Source organism: Crotalus tigris, unplaced genomic scaffold (genome assembly GCF_016545835.1).
Source record: "Crotalus tigris isolate CLP2741 ecotype Arizona unplaced genomic scaffold, ASM1654583v1 scf7180000024472.5447098, whole genome shotgun sequence".
Taxonomy (NCBI): Eukaryota; Metazoa; Chordata; class Lepidosauria; order Squamata; family Viperidae; genus Crotalus; species Crotalus tigris.
Window position 1 is genome coordinate 1,842,876 of NW_024100643.1, and position 22,770 is coordinate 1,865,645.

Below are 22,770 nucleotides of genomic sequence, written 5' to 3' on the forward strand. Positions count from 1 at the left end.
GCATAAGCATACATAAGCATAACTTGAACTATAGGATTTTCCTGTAAAGATTAATTTAGATAGGCGAGTCCTCTCAACCAATCATCTGGAGAAGCCTTGCAATGTCAAACTCTAACTTCCTGAAAAGCGGGTATTTTAGTCAGAGGTGAAATCATCCTAGATTTACATCACTGATAGAAAGATCAGCTTTGCAAAATAAAGCATTGTGCAATACATCAATGTTTTTCAACTTCAAGAGCTTTAAGATGAGTGAACATGAACTCCCAGCATTCCCCATCCAATATGCTGGTTGGGGAGTTTGGGTGGAATGGGACAACTCGCCACGGCCAATTCACCACATCCATCTTGCCACAATCAATTCATTGCAGCTAACTTGCCACAGGACAATTCAATAATCCAGTTTGATTATTTAAAATAATTAAAACATTATTTTAATTTTTGTCATTCAATTTCATTTCGTCCTGTCTTAAGCATCCTTTCTTTAATGATTCTATTCCACCATTTCTTCAATATTAGTATAACTCTTATCCTACAGCGAGTTATCCTGTGGGGACTTGGCCGTGGTGAGTTATCTCATAGCAAGTTGGCTGTGGCGACTTTGTAGCGGTGAGTTGGCTGGGGCAAGTTGGCTGTGGCAGTTAGAGACCCAGTTAGAGAGTTCAAAACTCATATTAAAGTGGTTGAAGTTAATAAACACCACAATACTGAAAGCCCTATTCAGCATTTTGTAGGCAATCCTGTTCAGTTAGGAACTTCCTTTCATTTGCAGGAAATGAAAGAAATTGCTACTAGGAAATATATAATATTTAGTATATAAACCTAATTTGCTTTTGAGCATCTTTTAATGCTACTAATAGAAATAGCTATTTAATGGAAAGAGAACATTATCCATGCAAGCATTTTATCCTGATTATATAGTATTACTTCTCTTGGTGTCACACAAAATAGTCCTTCACGTAATCTTTTCATATTTTTCCTTTCTATATTTTTTCTCTTCTGTTTTCTTGTTTTTTCTGTCCAAACCATTTATATGATAGTTTTATTTTGTTGCCCACCCATCCACTCAGTCAAACTTTCTTGTTGTTACTGACTAATGTGCATTACAATATTGCACCATTATCGAACAGCTAGTTGGAGAACTGCTAGCATTAGCAATCAAAAGATATTGTACAATCAGATTGTCTTTTCCTCTCTTGGCATATTTTATACAGAACTGGGAAAAGGTGGGTGAGTTACAAGTGCAGAGTAATATGATCTTGTAAATTTTTCTAAATATTAGATCATTTTTTAAAAAAAAATGCTTGGAAGAGTCTTACGACTCTTAATGGTGGAATTTATTTTGAAGCAATAAAAATCTCTTTCACAATATTTCCCTTACTTTCTCTTTGACCTCTTGCAAATGGTAAAAAGTTAGAAAATAGAAAATTCATGGCTATATTCTTTTTTTATTTTACTAAGGCCACAAAAGTGCTCAATTGTGAATAACTGGACAATATTTTGTGCCGCTCTAGAGATAGATGTACTATACATTCAACAGAATTTAAAGATGCTACCTGAAATGATAAAACAAAGAGGGAGTAGAAGTATGAATAAAATTGAACTCTATCAAAAAGTGAACTTCTCAGGAACCCAATCTGCATTTCCGCACTGCTGACAAAAGATAGATACCACTATCAGAAAAGATATTTATCTGAAACAGTAGTAAAATATTTTAACGACAAATTATTATTTTGTATGATTTTAAGCAAAAAACATTTTTAATATTCATAGAACATTATCTTTGAAATAGGCCCTTGCAATTACAATTATCATGTGAAAGATAATTTATAAAATCAATAATATCTTCAATTTGACAATGATTTTTCTAGTCTAGAAGAGTTGCAGTTTGCCTGTTCTACCACAGGCTGGAAGATGCAGTTGCAGATTACCAGAGATATGTCTGATGATAGGTAGTCTGTTTCTTTTTTTTACTTTTCTGATTTTATAGTTATGATTTTGTTTTTTATTTTGAAATTTCTAATTTTGTTTATGACTATGATCTCCTATGGACAGAAAATATTCCAATGACTGATTTAGTGTAATCATATTACACTTCACAGTGATTAGAAAATGCAATCCATGCAATTTTAAGCATTAATATAAATCATCAGCAAAACATCAGCATATTTTCTCAGATAATATTACTAAGACATTATTTCACCAATATAAGTTTTTTTTTTAAAAAAGCATATTTATTTGAGATGTATATGATATATAGTATGCTACCATCATTGCATAAATATGTCATATTGATCACTTTATTTAAAAAATATTACCCACCATAACCAAAAGTTCCATTTGGAGTATATAATTTATTCTTGTGTTTGTTTACAATCAAGAAAATTATATAAAATATAATTATTAGGGATTGTTTTTATTTGTTTTTACTGCCGTGTTTCAAGTGGTTCTGTTTACGAAGTTTATGTTTTGTTTCAATTACATTGCAACCTGCCCACAGCCTTCAAGGTAAGGTGTGATAAAATTTTCTAAAAATTCTTCTATGTCCTGTTGTAAATTAAGATTAGTCTGCTTAGAAAAGATAACCTCTAAGAAGACTGGATTGGTGGCTATTCTATGCTTGCACTCCTTCCATTAGCACCAAATCCCCAAGTTATGAGCAGGCCTTTTTTTGTCATAGAACGCCCAGAACGGAGTTCCGGCACCTTTTTTGGATGGAACCTTGTAGGGTAGGCAAGGCGGATTTTATGACATGTGTGAGTTCCAGCACCTTTTGTTTTTACAAAAAAAGCACTGGTTATGAGTATCTTCTATACTGGGTGGCCAATAGCATTTGGAACAAAACAAATCTACTAAAAAACAAGTCTTACTTTGTTCACTGGCCTTACTGCCAGTACATTTGCATGAGATTAAAGTCTCAACAAGACTATGGCCTTAATGTATTACTTTTATTAATTTTAATCAACTAGAACCGATTGATCAGGCAATAGATGAATATAAATATGCATTTTAAAAAATCTGCAAAATTATCATCTGAAAAATTGCATTCTCCCTATTTTCCACATAAATGGGAAAACCTCTTCAAAAGCAATGCCTTTTATAAAACATAAATTCATCCTGAAAATAAAGAGAATGTTTGTTTTCCATTCCAGGTAAGTGAGTTTAGTTTTAGCTGATTATCTGAAGTTAGATCTAAGTACCTAATGTTCAAATGATTTCAGTGATCCTGGATGCAATACCTAAATTTTATTTGTGTTGTATCTTTTGTTCCAGTATATATTTTGAAATCAAGGGGAGACTAGTTGGACACACATACATATAATATTATACTGCAAAAAAAATTATGCTAAAATTCATAATAAATAAAACAATTATGACACAGATATATACATTACCCCAATCTGTTAAGATAAATTTATCTGTTAAGATAAATCTTGTTAAGAAAGTACATATAAAATATCATGCATATTAACTGGTCTTACTTTATATTTACTTAAACTAAGCTTCAAGGATAGAAAGATAAAAATCTAAAAAGGAGTCATTCATTATAAGCACAACAAAAACTCATATTTAGCCACTTATGCCCCATTAATTTTTAAACTGCAAAACAGATTTACTATGAAAAGATATGATAGTATCTTAAAAGTCTCATTATCAAAAGTGTTTAGTGATACTAACCCCGTGTGTGTGTGTGTGTGTGTGTGTGTGTATGTGTGTGTGTGTGTGTGTGTGTATGTGTGTGTAGGATGCCTAGTCCGTACAACTGCTTTAAAAGAAGGTATATATTAAATAATATCTATTAAGTAATGTAAACTATTGAATATTTGTTTCTTATAAAAATTATAAGCTAATCAATTACAAACATACAACAATATAATATTCATGTGAAAGATAGGACAACTTCTAAAGAAAATGCACTCAATGCATAAACAAAGCTATTTTTTTTTAATGAATCAAAGACATGCAAGCAATTCTGTTTTCATTATGGCACTTGAGTTTTCCAGAAGAAAGACACAGATGGACACATACAATTTTGAAAATTGGTTTAAGATAGTGTTATTTCATCTCAAAGAACCAATCTCTTCTATTTATTTGAATTAAAGGTTTAGCATAATTTTTTTCTAATTATCAAAAACATATTCAATCTGAAATACCTTCTTCAGAAGGCCAATTCAAAAAAATGCGAAACTTGTATATTAGATGAGTAGATTTAATTCCCCCCTCAATAAATATTAAGGCAAAACCAAATGAAATTTAAGGTGGGGAAGCACCTCAGATAGAAATTAGCAATTTTGTCCCACAAAAATCAAAGTGTCTTCACTTAGTTACAATTTTCTGTAATTTTTTGAAGGAATGGCAATTCTTTTGGGAACATGATTCTTTGCCTGGCTTTATTTTTAATTTACATATTTTATTAAATGAAGACAAGTTTAATTCAGCATTTAGAATGAGATCTTGAATTATTAATTTAAAATACGTTCAAGGTATCTGTTGTAATCCAGCTTAATTAAATTGCAAGAAAGAATCTGTGATGGATTTGAGACCTTTTTAGCCTCCCTGATACAAAGTTCTATCTATCTATGTATCTATCTATCTATGTATCTATCTATCTATGTATCTATCTATCTATCTATCTATCTATCTATCTATCTATCTATCTATCTATCTATCTATCTATCTATCTATCTATCATCTATCTATTAGATTTTTATCCTGCCTTTATTACTTTATAAGTAACTCAAGACAATGAAATGCCTAATACTATTTCCTCTAATTCCCCCACAATATCAACACTGTGAGGGAAGTTGGGCTGAGAGATAGTGACTGGCCCAATATCATCTAGCTGGCTTTCATGCCTGTAACTATGTCATAGTCTCTATGCCAGCACCTTAATAACTATACCAAACTGCTTCTTTTTCTTACCTATGTGAATTAAATTAATTTACAAAACCAGTATTATTTTAATTAGACTGTGAAATTAGTAGTGAAATTAGTAGTGAAAACTACTATATTCACATTTTGAGTATATCCTGTTAGCAGTAATTCTGCTCTACTATGTTGGCATTTTCATGCACAATATGTTATCCTCAGCTGTAAGCTGAGGGCATATACCAGTTCACTATCTGATTTTTTTCATATAAACCATGTTACACTTCAATGGTTAGATAGCCTAGACATTGGTATTGGAACATGGATGTTATTAACATTTATATTTTATTGTGTGTTACTAATCTAGATGAAATGTTAACATATCTTGCTAGTTCATGTATGATATCCCATACATTAAATAAATAAACATGCTCATTAAAAAAATTTAATCCTTACCATTCTTCATAGGGATTTTTTAATTTTAAGAATTCTGTTTTTGTTTCCAAGCTATTGTTTTTCATTTTCTTTGATAGCAAAATTGACCATGGAAGTTTCAATTTCATTTAAGTGATATTTCTAGGGGAAAACTGCTAGAAACAGGATTACTTCCCCTTTGGGCACCTCAGTTGCAAGTTTAATTTACCTAAAACTACATTCTTTTATCCTCCATTCAAACCCCTATATCATCTGCCTCTCTGATATTTTGTTCTTGATATTCTATCATAACCCTAAGGCTCAATTTCAGTATGATATTTACAGATAAAGTACTTACTTGTTTAAATTGTTCATTGAACTCCCATTCCATTCAGAGGCATGCATCAATTGTGCACCCATTATTAATACTCGAGATATTTGGATGGATATGTTGTCTGGTGTGCCAAAATTGTATACTGGGATAACAAGTGTAACAAACACATTTAAAGCAAAAGTTGCATGAAACCAGCATGGCTGCATAATGAACTCTCTGATAAATTGAAAAACAAAAAGGACAAATATAAAAAGTGGAAAGAGGGCACATAACTAATACAAAATAACAGCAAATAGCCTGAGCCTGCAAAGACGAAGTGAGGAAAGCTAATGCTCAAAATAATGCTCAAAATAAACTAAGGCTTATGACAAAGGTCAAAAATAACAAAAAAAAAGCTTTTTTCAATAGGTAAAAAACAAGAAAAAGGTTAAGGAAAAGATTGGTCCATTAGTGGAAGAAAGTGGCAAGAAGGTGACAAGCAACAGGGAGAAAACAGAACTATTTAACTTGTTTTTTGCATCTGTCTTTACACAAAGGGAAAAAACAGTCCAACCTATCAAGAACAGTACCATAAGAACAGATTAGAAACACAAGTTAAAATAGGCAAGAAAATGGTAAGTGAGCACTGTCCACTCTAGACGAGTTCAAATCATTGGAACCAGATGGATTACACCCCAAGGTTCTCAAGGAACTGGCAGACGTAATCTCAGAACCTGAACTATATCTTTCAAAGATCCTGGAGCAATGGGGATCTGCTGGTAAAGAACTGATGTAGTTCCCATCTTCATGCCAGACAAATATTAATGCATTCTTTGATCTTGTGACAAAATTAGTCACCTGGAGGAATGCTGTCAATATAATTTACTTGGACTTCAGTAAGGCATTTGATAAAGTAGACCACAACGTACTCCTTGATAAGATAGAAAAATGTGGCTTAGACAGCATCACCACCAGATGGATTCAGAGCTGGCTAACTGGCTATATTCAGCATGTGGTCCTCAATGGAACTCCATCTACATAGAGGGAAGTGTGTAGTGGAGTGCCCCAGAGCTCTGTTGTTGACCCAGTGCTCTTCAACATCTTCATCAATGATTTTGGATGAGGGGATAGATGGGGAACTCATCAAATTTGCAGATGACACCAAGCTGGCTGGAATAGCCAACACTCCAGAAGACAGGCTTAAGATACAGAAGGATCTTGACACACTTGAACATTGGGCGCTATCTAACAAAATGAAATTCCATGATGAAAAAAGTAAGGTTCTACATTTAGGCAAGAAAAACCAAATGCACAGATACAGTATAAGTGGTACCTTGCTCAATAGTAAGTAGCTGTGAGAGGAGTCCTAGTGGACAATCACTTAAATATAAGCCAGCAGTTTGCTGCCAAAAAAGCCAACACAGTGCTAGGTTGCATTAACAGAGGGATAGAATCAAGATCACGTGAAGTGTTAATACCACTTTACAATGCCTTGGTAAGGCCACACTTGTATCCAGTTTTGGTCACCATGATGTTGAGATGTTGAGACTCTAGAAAGAGTATAGAGAAGAGCAACAAAGATGATTAGGGAACTGGAGGCTAAAATATTAAAGAACAGTTGTTGGAATTGGGTATTTCTAGTTTAATGAAGAGAAGGACTAGGGGGTGACATCATAGTACAGTTCCCTCTAGATTTTCTTCAACTGGATAGGTTAAATGTTAAAAGTCCAAGCCTTAGTTGGCGATTTTTTGAGTTACATTATAATTTCTTCAATTTCCTCTTACGTTGTCTTCTTGCTCTTTCTCTACTTCCTCTTTTACAAACTCTATTGCTCTCAAGCCATCCATTAATATCAGTGTTATACTTTCTTACTACTGTAAATGTTTTATTGATTTAAATGAAAGACAAGATGCTTTGTTTTCCATTCTTTGAAGAAAGAATAACAATACTGAATGGGTGAATTTTATTACACCAGCAATGGAGAAAACATGCCTCAGAGAATTTAGAAAATAAGCAAGTTAGGACATCACTCTGAAGTTTTTTCCAAAATCTCTCTTACCTGCCCAATAAAATAGATTCCTATTGTGTACCTTTTGTGCTTCAGAATTTGTTTTGTTGATAATTCAGCTTTAATGTGACTGCTTATTAGATCTGAGGTACTGATTTGGGGAAGGCATTGGGGAATTTGTTTACAAGTCTGTCCATCATTATGAAACCTCTTCTGTCATGATCAGAATTAAGTTATACATGCACACAAATACATGTGTGTGTCCCACATGGTGTTTTCTCACATAATGTATTCCACTGAGATTTAGCTGAAGCGTAAAAGCCAAAGGAGGCTGATTTAATTGGAGAGATTTGTATTTAAGATAAGCTGTCTTGAATGGAAGTCAAATATTCAATTTTCTAAAGTGTTAAAAGCTGAATTGAAAATATCAGTTATATATCTCATCCACAGAAGGAAGAACTGAATTTCCCAGTTTTGGAAAAATCAATGGATCTAGGCATTAAAAATATGAAATCTAATTTCTTTGATTTAAGACTCTAATTCAGTGGTTCTCAACCTTTTTAATGCCGCGACCCCCAACCGGTCGTAAGTCGAGGACTAACTAACCGGTTGTAAGTCGAGGACTACCCAACCGGTCATAAATCGAGGACTACCCAACCGGTCGGAAGTCAAGGACTTTCCCTGCCCGGGAGTGCCGTGCATGCGTGGTGCCGCCCCCTGCGCCGGCCGAGGCGTAGCTGGCAAGCGGCAGAGACGGCGCAGGCCAACCACCGGCTGGGCCACCAGTTGGCTCAGCCCAAGGGAGGTAAGGCACCCACCGGGCCCCACGCACGCCAGCAACCCTCCCTGCGCCCGCCGGCCTCCCACCTCCCACCCCTGGCCCTCTTTTACTTACATTTTTAGTAGTTGCTCAGCAGGGAGGGGTGGAAATTTCCAGACAGCTCGCCTTCGCTGCAGACAATTTGCAGCACCGTTTGCAGAATGGGGCTTTTGGTGGGCTCAGCAGGGCAGAGACAGCCTGGACAATTCCTATTGGCTTTTGAAAGCCAATAGAATTAGACTCTATTCAAGAGAGTTTATTCTATTGGCTTTCGAAAGCCAATAAAATAAAAGGGAGTAGCACAGCTAAGGAAAAGGGGGAAAACAATGGCGGACTGCGTTGTTTGGCAACCCCCATGAAATGGTCGTTCGACGCCAAATGGGGTCGCGACTCACAGAGTGAGAACCACTGCTCTAATTCATTCATCAAAAATTATTAAAAACAGTTATAGTTTTTTGTTAGAGAATTTTAATTTCTCTATGGGTAAAAAAATAAATCAGAAGCTCTCACAGTTGACTGCATTTAGCTGATTCAAAATAACTTCTTTATATTCATATAAAAATATTTACAATACCATACATTCTTCTTTACAGCAACATAGCTCAATTGAAGACTTCTTACAGAGAGATACAGAGACAAACCTGAGACTGGAAATCCAGCTCCTAACTCAATACCCTTTTTGCACAGACTCAGTAGCACTTTCTTCACATTGGCTGACTGAGTTACCACATGACTCTTCCTGTTCATGAATATTTCAACACTCCTCCCTTCATGACAGGAAGAGACATCAGACCTATTGACTTTATACACTTCTTTAATTGTGAAAAATCTTTAATCTTTAATCGTGCCACTAACCTGGCCTTATACTGTATATCATTATTTGGCAATACCTTTTTCTTATATACCCACTTACAACCCACAGCTTTGGTTCCCTGTGGCAAAGTCACTGATTTAAATACTTCATGGTCTCCCATGGATTTCATCTCTTTATCCATGGCCTCCTTCCATCTTTCTTGTTCAGCTTTTGGTAATGCCAACACTTCTCTATAACTTCTTGGCTCATACCACACATTGCAAACCTTTACCTTGCTGGCAGAATACCTGTCAGGTGGAATTCCTTTATTACATTGCTCTGACCTACGTGGTATTAACTGCTCCTGTGTCTCAATTCTTTCTGGTTTCATGTCTTGTTCAGCCTCTGCTCCCTGAACATTGACATCTTCAATAATTATTATTTTTTCATTAGATGAGTTGTCATTAAATAGATTACCGTCATTAAGTGAGACATACCCAGAATTTGCATTAATTCTGTCCCAATTTTGTTCTGCAAAATTAGCAGACTTGAAATTATAATTCTTTTACTTCCATCACTAAAGCGATATCCTTTTGACCCTGGCTCACAGCCCACAAACCTGAGTTTTCTTGCTTTTTGCTGTCCCTTTCTTCTGATTGCTTTTGGAATATGTACCCATGCAGTACTTCCAAAAATTCTCAAATGTGCCAGTGATGGCTTTCTCCCATATAGAATGGCATATGGAGTATTATTAATGGAGGAACTCCACAGCCTGTTAACTATATAATTGGCAGTCAATATGGCTTCTCCCCAATATGACCTGCTCATACCAGAATCCTCTAATGAATCTTTCATTGTTTGCAAAACACCATTCCTTCTTTCAGCTACACCGTTCTCTGCTGCTGTGTAAGGATTTGTACGTCTGTGTCTTATCCCCAACTGCCCCAACCATTGTTGGAATTTAGTTGACATAAATTCAGTACCTCTGTCAGTTTGCAACTGACACACTTGTTGTCTGTACCTTCTCTCTACAAAACTTACCCACTGTTTGAATTGTTGTAGCACCTGTCTTACCTCTAAGCAAGTAGCAAAATGAATACCTGCTATAATCATCAACAATTACCAGTGCATATTTTGCTCCTCCCAAACTGGCTTGCATAGGTCCTACCAGATCTGCATGGATTAGCTCTAGAGCTCCTTTTGTTTGTCTTGTGCTACATTTACTAACTGGGAATGCCTTTGACTTCGATGCTTTGCATACTGCACAGTCCAAATATATTTTGCATCCCTTTAAATTTAGCCCTTCTGCAAAATCTTGCATTTGCTACAAAACTTTAAAGCTTGCATGGCCAAGTCTTCTATGTAGAAGATGAACACATGAATCATGCTCTGCAACATTCTTAAATATATGGGAACATTGAACCCTTTGTCCCTGCAATACATATAGGTTATCTTCCTTTATGCTATTTGCACAAATATTCCCATTCCTTTTGATGAGACACTTCCCATTTACAAAAATGACCTCAAAATCTTGTTTGTCTAAATTAGACACACTTAACAAATTATGTTCCATCTCAGGTACACAAAGCACATTGGTAATCTTTGATTCCAAATATGGAATTTTTACATCGCCTTTTCCAATGACTTTTGCTTTCTGGCCATTTGCCAAAGCCACAGCTTCTTGTCCTACTGGAACAAACCTGAAAAATAATTCAGAGTCATTAACAATTGTTTGACTTGCCCCACTATCTATTAGCCACTTGTCTCTGTTGCTGCTATAGCAAACTTTTGCAACACCAAAATGTTCCTTTTGCAAAGCAGTCCTTTTTGGTTGCACAAATGTCCTTTGCTGCAAACAGTTCCTTTGCAAACAGTTCCTTTGCAAATAGTTCCTTTGCATATGTGTCTTTGCTCCACAAATGTAGCAATTCTTTTCTTGCTTAGCTCTCTGCCTGCAAAATGTTTCTTTTGTTGCAACTTGGTCCGGGTCCCATCTGCTTGTTTCTTCTCCTCTGGAGACTTGCAGTCTGGACCCCCTCCTCAGGAATTTCACCTCCTCGTGGCTGCTTCTAAAATGGCGTTTTTCTTCTTCATTAAGCAAACATGCCTTTAAAGCTTCAAAATTTAAGTCTTGTTCTTCTTTGGACTCAAATATTGCAGAAACTGTGTCCCAGGTTTTATCTAAACTGTTCAACACCAATAAAACCTTCTGGGACTCAGGGAATTTAATCCCATGTTGTTCTAAGTCCAAAAATAAACTTTGCATTTTATTTAAATGCTGTTCCACAGATTCACCTGGTTGCAAACAGGCCCTGCAAAGTTTTCTTGACAATTGCACTATATTGCATGCAGAAACATTCACGTGCACAGCTCTTAACTTCAACCAAATCTCCTTTGCAGTCTTTAAATTTGCAACATTTAGAAATTGTTCATTATCTAAATTCAAGATGAGATAAGCCATTGCTTGATCATGATTTTTCTGATCAACTGCTGCAAACACTTGTGGTGGATTTTCAATAATATACCACAGCTCTTTAGCTTTCAGCAAACATTCCATTTTTGCAGCCCATATAATGTAATTCTTCTGGCCCAAATGAGGCACAGAGTTTTCCTCAAATTCCATTGCAGCCATTCTGTTTATTTTGCCTTGTTCTTATATTTTCTAAACACAGGCAATTTCTTCCAGCTTTAAATTACAATGCAGTCCTTAATAAGCTCTAGGCCCATAACCTGTTAGAGAATTTTAATTTCTCTATTGATAAAAAAATAAATCAGAAGCTCTCACAGTTGACTGCATTTAGCTGATTCAAAATAACTTCTTTATATTCATATAAAAATATTTACAATACCATACATTCTTCTTTACAGCAACATAGCTCAATTGAAGACTTCTTACAGAGAGATACAGAGACAAACCTGAGACTGGAAATCCAGCTCCTAACTCAATACCCTTTTTGCACAGACTCAGTAGCACTTTCTTCACACTGGCTGACTGAGTTACCACATAACTCTCCTGTTCATGAATATTCCAGCATTTTTTTTATTTCAAATCAGTACAATTTAATTTTCTTTTTACTGTCCTAATATGTTGTTGAATTATATTCCTAAAATATGTAATTTCTCATCTTTGAATCGACTGTCAATTTGGGGGTACAACAAAGAAGATAATTCTATATCATTGAAAATTAAATCACTCTCATTTTAAGGAATGAATTCAGGATGAGTTTGCTATCCCTTTCTGAAAAGTTTTATGTTATAAAAATAAGGAGATAACTCAATACACTGCTACATGGCCTAGATTTAATATAAACAACTGAATTAATTCCACATAGGTATTTATATTTATTAGATTTTTCTTAATTAATTAAGGGAGAGTTGGTTATGTTTAGTTGATTTAATTCTTGCAAGATATTTATTAAATTTATATGGTGCCCATTTCACTGTCAGGAGCCTGTAGGCAGTAATATAAAATAATTAGAACATAAAACATTAAAAATATAAAGCATTATTTAGTTTTTTTCTTTCATTGAATAATCTAATTTGCACCCGAGAATTGTCTTAAAAAAGACAATCATCAATAGGCTTCAGGAGAGCTAGAATTTTTTTTAATGCAGGCTTCTATATTTTAGTCAGTGCTTAAATGGCAAATATTATTCCCTTCCTTTCCTGACCCTTCCCAACTGCCACTCAGTTTGCATCAAATGCATGTTTGTACTTTTAGCACCTGTCTCCATCAATGTGCTGAAATAAGATTGCAGCAGCATAAAATAAATGGAATGCTTTTCTTTCAAGTAAACATATGTGTCAATCTTGTCTTTCTATATCACTTCTACAACCCAGGAAGAAAACGTTTGAATTTTCTCAATAAATTCTAACCTGGAACTTTGTTTTCCTTTCAGTTTTAAAATCAATTTGGAAAGCTACACAGCGTATTAAATTCATCTTATGATATCAGTGTATCACTTTCATTCATTTAGGAAATTTCGCAAAATTCATCTCATTCAGGCACACAAATGTTAGAGTACTATATTTTGTATGTTATGTATGTATGTCATTCTTTCATGCAGCGGAAACCATTAGTCAACCATCTGCATGTATCTGTTCTAACACCCAATTTCTCCATCAGGCAATTCATATAAAGCCTACAAGCAATGCTCTATAGATTGATGAAAGTTCTTTTAAGTCAGTTTTGAAGGGGAGGGGGAGAAGGTTGTTTGTCTAGAGACTCATTTTCTTGAGCTAGACGGCCCTTTAAAATCTTAAATAAACATGTAAATAAATAAAAATTTAATGGGGTGAGAACTGCATTTGGTTCTTCAGCGGCATTCTGAAGACCAAAATATCAATTATTATTTATTAAATTTGTTTGCCGCCCATGTCGTCACAAGGCACAAGGGATGAACACAGGTAATCCTTGATTTGTGACCACAATTGAACCCAAAATTTCTGTTGCTAAGGAACACAGTTAAGTGAATTTTGCCCCATTTTATGACCTTTCTTGCCATACTTGTTAAATGAATCATTGGAGTTACATTAGTAACACAACTATTAAGTGAATCTGGCTTCCCCATTGACTTTGCTTGTTAGGTTGCCAAAAGTGATCATATAACTCCAGGACACTGAAACTCTCATAAATATGAGCCAGTTGCCAAGTATCTGAATTTTGAACACATGGTCATGGGGATGCTGCAAAGGTTGTGTGAAAAATGATCATAGATCACTTTTTTCAGAGCTGTAACTTTGAACAATTGCTAAACAAAATGGTTGTCAGTTGAGGATTACCTGTACATGCAGAATAAAAATTATATCATTAAGGTAAATGTAAATGCTGGAATTCTTAATCTGAATTTTATTTTGATCTGAATGAGTAAAAGTAGGCTGAAAATAGAATCCTTGGAAACCGCAACTGGTACAAAGTGCTGTAGCTTGTAAGAGCCATGGTGGTGCAAAAGTTAGAATGCAGCATTGCAGGCAAAGTCTGCCCACTGCCAGAAGTTCAATCCTGACCAGCTCAAGGTAGACTTAGCCTTCCATCCTTCCAAGATCAGTAAAAGGAGGATCCAGATCGTTGGGGCAATATCCTGACATTGTAAACTGCTCAGAGGGTGTTATAAAGTACCAAGGAAGTGGGGTATATAAGTCTAAGTGTTATTGCTAATTATTCACTATTAGCAAATCCAAGTTGCTATAATCAAAGAAAAGCTGTCTTACAGTTGGCCTACTGATTTCAAGCCAATTGAAAACCCTATTTTTAGCCTACTGATATTTGATAGTTGCTATGGGTTTATTTATAGTTTTTAATATCTTAGCTTGTAATTTATTGGTTTTATGGATGGATTTTACTATTTCATGAATGTTTTATTTCGTTTTCCATAAACTGTCTAGAAACAGAAGACTAAGCATCATATAAATATGGGTGAATAATTAATGGCAGAGCTATTCTGAATAGCCTTTGCTAAACAAATGATCATTATGTATATTTTTTAATGGTAGAGTTTCATTTTTATTCTGATTTTAGGTTTTTATTATGCTTCCTGCTTTTATGATATGATCTACTGAGACACAATTTTTGAAACCAAATTATTTTTTTTCTTTAACATTAAAAGTAACATTTTGATAACTTTTGGAGGTCCTCTGAAGTCATATTCAAGACTATAAGGATCACATTCAACCTTGGGACCTCTATCTTAAACCCAATTCAACTTATTCTCTCCATATGAAAAATAATGTCCAAGCATTTATAACTGCTTTTGCTTATACTCATCACAGTTATCTTATCTATTATAGCTGTCAATCTTTAGACTAATATTTCCTAAGTTGATTTGATTAGTCATGTTTTGGGAGTACAAGCTTGGAGAAAGAGTTTTGATAATGAATACAAGTAATAACCTCATAAACTTTATTCTCTCACCCTCCCACACATATATTTAAACGAGAGCTGCAGTTCATTGATCAGTGTCGCTGACTAAAGTTTTAATTGCAGATTAAATTTTGCTTCTCATATAATTTGTATGGCTGCCAGTATGTAAACAGTAGTGGCTTTCCCATTAAGTAGTTATGGCCACACACTTCAAAGAAAAAAGTATCCCTCTCATCAGAGTCTCAAAAACAGCATGTGAAGTTTGTAGCATAGATTTCATCAATTAATTAAGCTTATTAAAAACTATGATGTTAATCTTTTTTTAAAAAATCCCATATACCTTTGTTCATAACTCTAGTTGAAAAAGCACTTCAGTAAAAACTGAACCACAGTACTTATTTAATGCTAAACTGCCTACAGGTATTTGCTGAAATTAACGTAAAATTTGATTCTATGGTAGAAATAGCACTTACTTATATCCGCTTCATAGTGCTTTACAGCCCTCTCTAAGTGATTTACAGAGTCAGCATATTGCCCCCCCCCCACAATATCTGGGTCTTCATTTTACCCACTTCGGAAGGATGGAAGGCTGAGTCAACCTTGAGCTTATGAGATTTGAACTGCCAAACTGCTAGCAGTCAGCAGAAGTAGGCTGCACGTACTGCATTCTAAACACTACGCCACCATGGCTCTTAATACTAATCACAGAAAGAAAAAGTATTTTCTTTGTTAGTTAAAACCCTTGGAATTATGTTCAAACATTTCAAATCTATTTGTAATCCCATTTATATTTCTTAATCTGCAGAACAACTAAGGATCATTTTGTTTTAGCTATTTTTGTAGCAAAAGTATTTAGATATTTAGACAAATATTTGCCCTTATAGCACAAAATCAAAATGTTAGGTGGTTTGAAATTTATATCAACATAACCCACAGCATTTACTTTTTGGAAGTCAGATGGAATAAGAGATCCATCTGGCAACCGTAGCCTTTAGAGGTAAGGAATTGTATGTGTTTAGAACAATCTCCACTTCAGAACAGATATGAGGTGGTATAGAATAACGTGGGCAAAAAACCAAAATCTGCTGGCAGATGCTTATAATTTATTAAAGATTTCCAATTCCTGTTAACAGAAATATCGTTAAAAATTGAGTAACGTTTTAAAGACGTCCAAATAACTTCATCTTCTCCTTGTGATCTCCTCCCCAGAAATCCACCAAAGAGAAATGTGCAACTTGAAATTAAAACTTAACTGCTACTTTCACCTCTTCATTGCCATAATGGAGAATAGTTGGTGTAAACAAGAAGACACTTTGTGCAGAAGCATCATAACCTTTATTCATGTATTCAGAAAAAAAAAATCCTGGTCTCAAATTCTTTAATTCTAGATGTATGTTTCCTACTCTATACTATTTGGAGGTTCTAATAAAAAACATATTAGCTTAAAATCTACGTGGCCTTGGTTAAAACTGAGCAAATATGACTTTGCCACAAAATAAGTTTAGAACTGTGTTCAGGGAATGAATCTGGAGTGATACTAACAGAGAAAAATTGAAAAATGTGGACCAGATCTATTCAGATAAGCAGGGTTGGAATCTTATTTAAAAAAGAAGTATTTTTTAAACCTCTGGATCCAAATAGATTATTTATATAAACATACATACAGGTTCTTGTTCCCTGTTTTACAGGTACTCAGGTAGTTCGTTGTTCTTGGTTCAGTTTGCCTGTTTTCATTTCAATTACCTTGAACCAAGTTACCTGCTTTGCAGACAGCAACTTGTCTCTTTCCTTAAAGCATCCTCACTTACGCAGTTATAAAAATAACTGTAAAAAGCATCCAAAGCATTAACCATATGACCAAACTGGTACATACAAAAATCTATTTGGCCAAAAACTTGCGTGTCTAGCAACTGGCATTGGGATCAAAGAATTAATGTTTTAAATCACCCAAGCAATTGCAATCTCCATTTGAAATGTTTAGATCAGTTTTAGAAACGTGACAATGCAATACATTTAGATATAGTACATGATAAACCACATCAATGTAGTGGGCCAAACTCTGTGCAGATTACTTTTTCCCCATTGCTTTGATGAGTGAACCAACCTCAAACATTTGTCCATCATACATGTATCTTGATTTTGCTAAACATGCCAATTGGCCCAATTTTTATTACATAGTTTCAAAATATAACTTTGGACAATTTATTTTAAAAGGGCATTATTGAATAAAAGCATATTAAGCATATGAAAGATGTGAGCTATATAGCAATGACAACTATGATTCTTAAGGCTTAGAAAACAATTGTTTTATCATTAATGGAAATGAAAAGAAATTGCTTTGGAATGGGAAAAAATATCTCTTAAAAAGTGGGTCATGTTTCTGGATTACTAAATATGCATAAAACTAATACTAAATACTTCTTGACTTCAACATTATGTATTAAATTGTTCTTTATGCATGCTTAAAATATGTTTGCAAATGTATTACAAAAATTTCAAAAAACAAAGAAAAATATTATTGTGAGATTTAAGCTGTCTGTCAAAGAGAAAGAAACTCTTTTCCTTTTAAATCCATTTGAATTTTATACTGGAATGGGTAATAGACACTCCCACACACACACACTCCATTTTCACTCAAGGTTTATTCAGAAGTAGCTAATATTATATGTGGAATTATAATAATATTATATGTGGAAGTGCTAATGTGGATGGTACCTATAGCAGAGTCTGATTTTGGCTGTGAAAATGGCCCAATGATGAAAATGTTTTTTGCTTCCAAATGACTGATCAAATTTGCTTCTATGGCTAAATATACATTCTGTATGTGTATATGTATGTGTATGTGTATAGTGTGAGAGTGTGTGTGTGTGTGTGTGTGTGTGTGTGCGCACATGAAAGAAGCTAATCAGAATTCTCTTGTATCATGGACAGCTTTGCTTTACGAATCGATTAATTCTGAATGCTATAATGCAATATCTACAATTATGGAAAGTTCCCTAAATGAACAACTCACCTTCTTTCAATTTTAGTTTCGCTTCTCCAACACAGTGAAAATGCCACTGGACTGTGAACACCTGCAACTTGTTGCATAATACCATATCATCATACTGATTAGAGCACAAAACCAACTGAAGAAGTACAAAATTTATGTGATAGCAATATGTTTTAATACACTAAACTAATTTTTCCATTTTTGTTCAACTATTCTTAGAGATTGCTAAGAAAATGTGACTTGCTAAAGATTAGAAAGTAAATCCCTAGTGGATATATGCATAAAATCCAACAACCTATTCCATATCTTAATTCTAATCACTGGGACTCTCATACAATTCAGCTCTAAACTCTTCCTCAGAACTTAAGATCAATAGGATTATTTCCAGGTAAGTCTATATTAAATTCTTGAAAAGTTTAAGGAAAGGGGAAATCATTCATCACCAAGGTGAACAATGTTCCACACCAACAGAGTTGTTACTGGTTTAATATTAACATGAAGAAAAATATATATGTAGTAGAACTTCTTATCAAGTTTTCTAAAGAATCATCAGAAAGTACTCTAGTAGGGTTTCTATGTGAGGCAGGTTTTTCCTTAGTTAGTTCAATGTTAATCTGGGGGTTGGTTTGTTAGTCTAATACAAATTAATGGATACATTTCAAGAAAAACTTTTATTCAAAGAAAATTGGCGTAACTTGCAATTTAAAAAGTGAACAGTGAGTCACGAAATATCTAGTTCAGCTTGTTTGCAAAAGTAAACAACTGGTCTTCCAGTCTTTGAATGCTCTATAGATAAATACTGCTGGTCTGATTAAACATTAGAATATGTTTATAAAATTGGATGGTAGAAAGATGCGCAACATATAGATTTAATAAATAAATAAAAATAATACACACAAAGCATCCTTGATGGGATCGTGTATGGTTTCCGACAAGTAACAAGTTTGTTTTTTAAAAAAACGGGGGATAAAATTAAAAATAGAAGATGACAGGCCTTCACTCATGGCATGACTATCTGAAGATTTGCTTCACTCACTACAAAGAAACATACCCTTTTGGATGTACAATAATTACTCAACCATAGCCATTGCCATCTCCCCACAAATGATTTCGTAGGTTGCCTACAAATCTATACTGATCACAGTTGTAATATAAGTAAATATTTTATAGGTACCCCACTGAGAATCAACATGCACAATGGCTCTCAATTTTCTTGATTTCTCTTCACTCCAGCAGCCGTACCGCAATGCAAAGAAAGCAAAGAGGACACTTCAGGCAGCCTCATGCAGAGCTCCATGAAGGAAATGTCAGGACAACAAACAGGATGAATGCATGGGCACATCTGCTAGGAAGTTTTCAGCCAAAGATAGATGGGAAACAATGGAAATTTTGCATTGAACCATTACAGCAATAATGGTTTACGAACCAGCAAAAAAAATTTTTTTTGCAAATTTCTGCTTCGTGATCCAAGATGATGAAATAATTAGAAAAATGAAAAGGAAAAAAATGTTTTTTTCTCCTTTTTTATGAATGGTTAATAATTCATGAAAAATGTATGACAATAAATTTTTGGAAAACTGGAAACCTATACACTTGGTAGCTTGTTAGCCTTCAGTTGATCTAATATATTACCTGAATGTATAAATTCCCACTTCCTTTCATTACCCATTGTGCCTGAGGTAAATGGAAGTTAAATAACAGTACAAACTGTCTTCTCCATGAGTACTCAACATTAACTGTGTCTAGGTTTTTTAATTATTATTCTGATATATCTTTGACCTAGCTATGGTTTCAGTGGTGCAGTGATGCAAATCACTTAAGTTGGATTTCCATAATTCAAAAGAAAAAAAAGATCTCCCTATTTCTCATCTCTCTGTCCTTATGAAAGCATTTGCACCTTTTTGATATATCTTGAATAGTAATGGTCTATGGAGATTCTCAATCCAGGTCATAGTTGTTCCATTGTTCCAAAAAGCATCTGAACTTTCTTGCTTTTGCTTCAAAAACCTTTTTAAACATTTTTAAGGGAAAAAAAACAAGAAAGCCCAGCATCTTTGGATGGTAATTGTTTATCAATCACCCAGTCATAATTATTTTAGCCCTAATGCAGAGATTTAATAAAAGGCTTTCCACAGAGCATTTATTATGCAAAAAAGTGCCTCAGTATTATTTTATACAATACAGAATATTAACCTTGTATTGGTCATGTATGCATATTCAATTGAGAACCATAGTGAATCCTCTTTCCATAATACACTATTTTCAAATATCTGTTTCTCACACCCACAAATTACATTTGGCGATATATCACCAAGTATTTTTAAAGGGTGGTCCAATTAATATAATTTGTGAAGTTGCAAGATTATTAGGATATAAATCTTGATAATGCAAACACAATCCTAATAGTAGGTGAATTTTCCCAATTCCAAAGCCAGACACTATGTCAGAAACCAGTTCCTAAGATCACAATACTTTTAATAATACAATGAAAGAGAATCACCAATAATATCAATGTAAAAACCACCTGCAGCCTAGTTCCATTTCTTATAATGAAAAACTGCATGTACCAGAGAACAGCTGCCATGTTCTCCAGTTTGAGATTATGTTTTATCATTGGCCTTGAGCTAGGGACAGTAATTAAATCAAGCCATAAATCAAATCTAATTCCCTCTCCTTTTAAATGTAATTTTGAACACTGATTTCTTATTTTAAAGGAAGAACCCAAATTCATTCATAAAATCTACATCATTCTGAATCAAGATCTATCTATATCAATAGTGATATCAATATTTCTATATTGATCATATTTAATCATATATTATATCAATACTTCTATACTGATATCAATATAATTCTTAAATATTGTCATTTTCAAAGTGAGGGTTTTGTTGCATCTGCCTGCTGGACTTATGCTTGCACTAAGCACTTTATTACTTTAGTGATGCTTTAAATGTTATTAACTTTGAAACATATTGACACCTAGTCAAGTGCTACCCAGATCTTTTGGGGGTTTGAAATGCGAGTTTCAAAACAAGCTTATTAATCATCTCCTTACACTATCCAGCAGTACATTATTGGTCATTGTCTTTTTTTCAGCAATGTTTAATATTTTAAATCTGAGCTGTATTCTGAGATTATACAAATATTAAATCACTTTTATGCAACTAAATGTACAGCCCAATAAGACTATAATTCATTATATACTTACCTGGAGAATATTAGATTAAATTCAAACTGACAAAAATAATACTTTCATACTGAAATATAAAGAAAAGTGATTGTTTATATTACTTTCCTAATACAGCTGACTCTAATTACACAAAGCCCGCTTTCTCTGTAATCATTATTCCTTTCAGTTATTTTAATTGGAAAACGCATCTATGCTTTCTCAGTGAGAAGCCATACTCCATTCAACGGGATTTGTGCTCAAGCAAAACGTGCGCATAAATTTAATTTACTCCATTGTTCTGAGTATCTCACAAAATAAAAATATAATTTCTATATTTTTTAGAAGTTTTTTTTATACTGGGAATAAAGGTCACGACAAGGAACTCCAAACTGAAGTATCTGCCAAAAGTGTAGACAATTTGTAACGAAAGAGTAGAGGCCAAAACGAACGTTCTTATCGTTTATCCACCTGTAATCTTCGTTGTGCAAGTCCCTGTCTTTACTTTATACAGCAGCTTAACTCTTCCACAAGTTCAGCATCTTTGAATGCGAACTTGTTTTCTAGCACGAAAGAAAAGGCAAGGAAAAGAAACCGAGAGGAAAAAGAAATTGAGTTACATACTGGTTTAAACTTGCTGGTGGAAGCAGCGGTCTTCCAGCAGGTTTTTCCACATTGATTTGTCAGGAAAACGTGTTGCGGTCTCCAAAGCAAAATCCAGAATCCGAAGAAATGAGGCAGTCCTCGGGGAACCCAGAGCGAGGGACCGTGACCGAGGGAAGCTAGACAGGTATATGCAAGTTAGTTAAGAGCTACTCTAAGAGTGACTGGTTCAAGCCTTCACAGCTGGGAAGGACGGAGTAAATTCAAGTCACGCCCCTCAGCCCCACCCAGTACCTGATGGGTTTAACCCTTCCAAGTATGGACAAGTGCCTTGGCAGTGGATCCTACGTAGAGAAACAAAACGCGCACGCTCCTCTCTCTGAAGGCTAGCATAACTAGACAATGCGCTTGCATATACGCTCTCGGTCGGGAAGCAATAGGAACCCCTTTGAAAGATCCGCATCTTTTACTCAACTTGGCTCAACTCAGCAACTGGCCCTGATCCCGGGAAATAACGCTTGGCTGCAGATGCTGTATGCACTCCATCCCATTTTACTCTTCGAAGCCCGATCGTTACGCGCGTACAATTCTCATATTCACCTACGGCACGCTCAGGTTCTCCGCTACAGTTACGAGTCCGTTTTCACTAGTCTGTAACCCAGTTGCCGTTTGCCTAAACTATATATATTTAGGAACTAAGTTAGATTCATGTTTTAACTCCCCTGTCCCTAAACAGAAACATTTGCTAAAAAAAATAAAGCTAAACTTTTGTTCCAGGAGAATATGATCTTCTTACCCGAACAGCAACTGGTAAAATGTTTCCATTGAACTACTTGGATTCCCACAAAAAGGAAAATCAGAAATATACTCCCATTGCACACAGCCCTTAACCTAACACCATCTATAATGTGTTAGCTTGCAGAAATTGCAAATT

The 22,770-nt window shown here is 34.7% G+C and overlaps 1 protein-coding gene across 1 annotated transcript in view; it reads right to left on the minus strand.

Moving 5' to 3' along the window:
* Positions 1 to 22,069, minus strand: part of SP6 (Sp6 transcription factor) — a 36,109-nt gene extending 14,040 nt beyond the window's left edge. The window contains exon 1 of the mRNA XM_039333238.1: positions 21,858 to 22,069. The gene's annotated coding sequence lies outside the window, so the exon portion shown is untranslated. The remainder of the gene's footprint in view (positions 1 to 21,857) is intronic.
* Positions 22,070 to 22,770: the final 701 nt, after the last annotated feature.